Source organism: Opisthorchis viverrini (assembly GCF_000715545.1).
Source record: "Opisthorchis viverrini unplaced genomic scaffold opera_v5_1, whole genome shotgun sequence".
Taxonomy (NCBI): domain Eukaryota; kingdom Metazoa; phylum Platyhelminthes; class Trematoda; order Opisthorchiida; family Opisthorchiidae; genus Opisthorchis; species Opisthorchis viverrini.
In genome coordinates this window covers 1,546,315-1,551,356 of record NW_008751657.1, presented here as the reverse complement: position 1 = coordinate 1,551,356, position 5,042 = coordinate 1,546,315, and positions in this window count along the sequence as shown.

Below are 5,042 nucleotides of genomic sequence, written 5' to 3'. Positions count from 1 at the left end.
ACGTTAAAAAGGCAGTAAGAGCATGTTACCGCAGAAGTCGGCCGTTTACGGCTAACAGTAGGTATAATATCAATCCAGGTGTTATTGGTTTCAGGATTTCGTAGAACATATTCACAATACTCTCGTTCGAACAGTCGCCCTCCTCTTCTCCCGAAATCATCCCATTGAGTCCACACCAAACGGGGAAGCACTGGACCTGAGTTTCACTCCGATTAGCGCTCGTCCACAGTGCATATCTTATGACCAAGGTTTGAACTTCGCACATTTGACATACGAGGTGGGCCTGTTGCCACTACTCCACCAAAGGGGGCGAGATGGCCCAAGTGGTTAGAGCACGAATGTACTGATTGGAAGGTCCGTGTTTCGAATCCGACCTCCGCCACTCTACTTCCCCTGTCTAGGCTTGGGCAACCTGGCAGTATCCCAGCCCTCGTGCTTCCTTGGGTGGCATGGCAAGCTAGGCACCGGAAGGATGTTACAGCTGAACAGCTGAACTCCACCAAAGCACGCTGGACTCATCTGAATTTTTACTTCTGAACAGGTAAACATGTTTGCGCTTGAGTAATGTGAGCGAAACTTCCGACGGCTCGAACGACGACCCAGTAACATACTTTGGTTGTTTTGATCAATTACAGTTTGATTCACTTAAAAACATGTGATCATTTGTACTGCAGGCTGGTCAGCGGTCAAACAGTGGTACGAAAATGCGCTCAAGAGGTTCCACCTGACTAACACAGTAGGGCACATGCAAGAGAGGAATGTGAATCATGATCTTGACGTCAAACCATAATTCATGATTTTCAAGAGGTAGGGTCCATGTTTTCATTGAAAAAAAACATGCCAAGACGAAGCTGGTACCCCGCGTTGAGAAATAAATGAGTTATTAAGCCCATATTACTCAAATGTTCGATCATAACGCAATTTACTGTGGCGACTCCAAAACGGGCCTGAAGTCGCTTCTTAAGATGATTAATTCAAAGTGCGACCACGAGTTGACACACTAAACTCGACTTTCACTGCTGACTAATCAGGCAATCGTTTCTTTCAGAAACTATTTTGTTGGGTGAGGGCTTTAGAATGTATTAGTATGTGTGGTGTTGGTGAGCGAGAATTATATCATCCCAAAGTCACGGATACTGTCGAGTTCATACTGGCTGAAGTTGCTGTAAATGACAAATGCTAGATATTATTCTTGTTGAACATATCCGAGGCTGGTCGATTGCTGGTCTATAGCCGAGTTATTGGTAGCAGCGAATTCGGGGAGCATATTCGCTCTGACAGGGCCATGCCCACAACAGAAATATTTTGAACAAATTGCTGGTTCTTATAGTTTGAATGACGGACAAACATGTTTGGTGCTTACTGGATCGGACAGCTAAGAGTCAGCTGTGTCAGAACTCCAAGGGTATATTCTGGGTAAACAGCTTTGCAAAATCGACATAACATCCATGCCGCCCGAAAGAAGTAATAAGGCTTAGATACCGCCAGATTGTTCGAGCATAGACACGAGCAGTCACGATGCGGAGGCCAGGTTCGAACCATGGATTTTTCCGTCAGTAGATCTGCGCTCTAACCCTCATCTCAAGCTCAGTAGTATACGTATTTTGCTGGGTGCATACTGGACGCATATTATCTTCGCCAACCAATAGATTAAAAGTTGCGGTTCTATTCTCACAGTAAAACGTACATATAGGGCGAAATGCTGATCTCTGTTAAAGGTACTACTCTTTTGGTCTGCCCTATTTTGTTAGTGAGTGGCTTTGCCCATTTCAGTATCTTTACGCAAAATCTAAGCAGTGCCTATATCGCACGCGGCCAATGATAAAATTATGACAAACAGTCCGCAACAGAGCATCGTCGGTATGCGCCAGAGAGAATGCATTCTCTTTTATAACTGCTAAGTCATTCATTCCATAAAATGCACTTCGACGTGACGGAAGCTTTCAGAGAAATAAATGGCCTTCTGTTTGGGAATTTAACAACAAAAAAGTTGGCTTCAGCGGGCGTTAACAATTAGAGACTCTGACAATCACGTGAAATAAGAGAACTGAAAATGTTAAAAGAAGAAAGAAGGAAATGAGTAACACAAATCGGCACAAAACACTTCGATCCATTGAAAATAAAATAAGAAACTGTATAGCGATGGTAATGGTCGCCTAACTACGATGACCATGACATTTGTGGGCAAGCTTCTCTTCCGAACTGATGTGGAAGTTTCGCGTTCTTTTTCAGTGCTTTCTTCCGAATAAGCTTCATTTAGGGAGGAACAAATGAGGTGTTAGGGTTCTAGGTTTTCCAAATGGAACCGCTACTCCTTTTGGTTAGGTGGTCCCCAAAAGGCAAAATAAAGTCTCTGTGCAGCTTTTCAGTCTTCAACAGCCACTAACGAGCAAAACTGCACAATTTGGTGCAATACATTGCTAGTTATCAATTTGTCTCAAAGCTCTGTTGTCGATATCTGGAGATTTTTCTGCTTGAATTCTATACCCACATATATTTTCTGCCTACGTGACATAAAGGGAGTTTTTCAGCGCTCTGATTACGTACATAGCAAAAATGTTGCTATCTCAGCTAATTTGCTACAAACCTGCCAAGCTCAGCCAACATCCTGGTCACCAACGTTGCTCTGGTGGCGTTAGTTTCCGGCTTCCAGAGCTTACGCAGTCGCCAGTTGGGTGGCCGAGTCACTGCACACTTGTTTTTGTAACAGCGGCTAACAGAGCAGCTTACCCAAAGTTTTTCGAAACGTTTGAACCATTTTTCATTATCTGTTTGAGGGGAGCCTAAATAAGCGCTTTAGATTATTCCATGCAGTTTTACCCTTATGGATGAATTTGTTTCCAACTTGATTTATAAATAGCTCCTTTTGGTAACCGACGAGCTTTGGATTCGAAGGAGGAAGCACTTACGAAAAAATGCGATAGGCTTTTATTTTGCACTGTGTTTATTTTCCAATGCACTAGGATGAGTGAGTTATTGTAGTTCCTGGAGTTTTCCGAACATATTATACTGTACAACAGTAATAAACTAAAAAAAATCGTTATCCAAGATGCCGAGAATTCTATGTATACGCAAACTGCATAGAATCTTTGGAATAATTCTGCTCTAGAAGGTTCAGTACACAAAACTTTCAGAGAAACAAATAAATTGCCTATCAAACGGCTATGGTCCCCTCCACTTCAATATACATGGCTCTTCTGCTTTAGGGCCGTTTTAATGCAAGTTTTTCGCCCATGGAGTGGATAGAAGTTATCATTAGAAATATAACCATTGCCAAGTAAGCGGACGCACACATGATCTACAGATCATATACGTGTTCTCTCATCTTGTAAAAACTGCTCCAACTAGGAAGTCATTCTGTTCGAAATACCTTCAGTATTTGGTTCAATTTGGCCACAACCTTGATACAGTATATTTATGTGACAATTCGTGCATTTCCTACATGTAAAGGGGTTAGAGTTCACAGTTCTCAGAGTTTTCTGACAGTCAGGTGCATGCGCATATTCCAAACGCTGACTCTAGGGGCACCGGGAGTGGATGTCACGAGGACACGCCGCATAAGCTTTCAAGTCTGTTTATTAGCCTTCTGTTCGTAAAAGACGTGGTTTCCTACACATTTACTGGGGAAATCTTTAGAGCCAGGTTACCTGATTTCTGGGTTGGTCACTGTAAATTAAGGAATCGATAACGTACAACATGTATTGGTAACGCTGTTTGTTGATGTGCGGCACAGACAGAAATACACTAAAACTTAGTTGCTACAAAGCACAGTGGAGTGGTGTCCATCTATCTTGTAAGGTTCCACGGAAAGTGTCTTTGATGCAAGAGTGGTCTCCTGGGGGAAGTTTGCCTCAAGGAGTGGTTGATCTAGAGGGGAACAGTGCCAATATCAAAGGTATGGGATAGACAGGGGGGCAACCCTTAAGTTACTCATTAAACAAAATTTAACAGACTGTCCGCCCTATAATGGCGCAGACTGTTCCACAGTGTGGAGGCCGATTTGATATTAAAACTGACGTAGGCTGATGGTGACGTGGATATTCCCCAGGTTTTTATAACGGAAACTCGGCAGATTCAATTCTTATCGCATGCACAATTACGTCATGCTATGTTGCAAGAGATAGACGAAGATAAAACGCATCACGAAATGTTTTGTTGCTTGTTGCTGTGCAAACCTCCGAATGAATGAGAAAAATTGTTTACCTCGATAAGCAAAATAAATCTAAGCAAACCTTACCGAAATTTGTTTGGATTTGCGGAAAGGTTTAGAAAATCATGTTCTCGTTAACAATCAGGCAAGTTTCGAAATATTACCAAGGCAAAATGAAGAATGATGTGATTTTAACACTCAAGTGAATTTATAGCCAAATAAAAGCACGCAAATTTAACTTTATTTCAGGGTAGGGAGTACTTGTCATGGTTCATCTGTTAGCTTCGACCGTTATGTTGACGTGTGTCAGAGGGAATTTGTGATTGTGCTTGGTCACCTCTGTGCGTGTCGGTTGATAAACCAGATCCCAATTAATGGAAAGCCAAAAGTACACCTAATAGAGACAGCCAATTGGCCGCCTGCAGGTCACATCATCTGTGAGACTTACGCCCTTTAAACTACTTGATTACTCAGTTCAGTAATGTCAACAAATCATAATAGGAACCCGCTAAATCCTCTCACTTGCAAACTAAGTTGGTCTCAATAGGAAACGAAGTTGAATCCAGCTGCATCTCTTGCTTGTGATGGTGTCCTCCTGCGGCTATCTGATGAGCCCCAAAAGGGGTGAAACGTCTCATCGGTTGCTGAAGAGTTTTCAGCCAGCCTATGAGTAGTGTGCTAGCCCGGTTTTTCGAAAATTATCGAGTCTGATTAACCTGACAACCACAACACGGTGGTAGCCTGTCATCAATTGGTTGTATTCTGAGTAGCCGTTGTTTCCTAGTGTGTGGAGAAGCTGTGCCTTCAACCGCCTTCGTGAATGGTGATGTATGCATTTTAACTGCTGTCTTAACCTTCATAAGCATATTATTGCAGCACATTATTATATTAT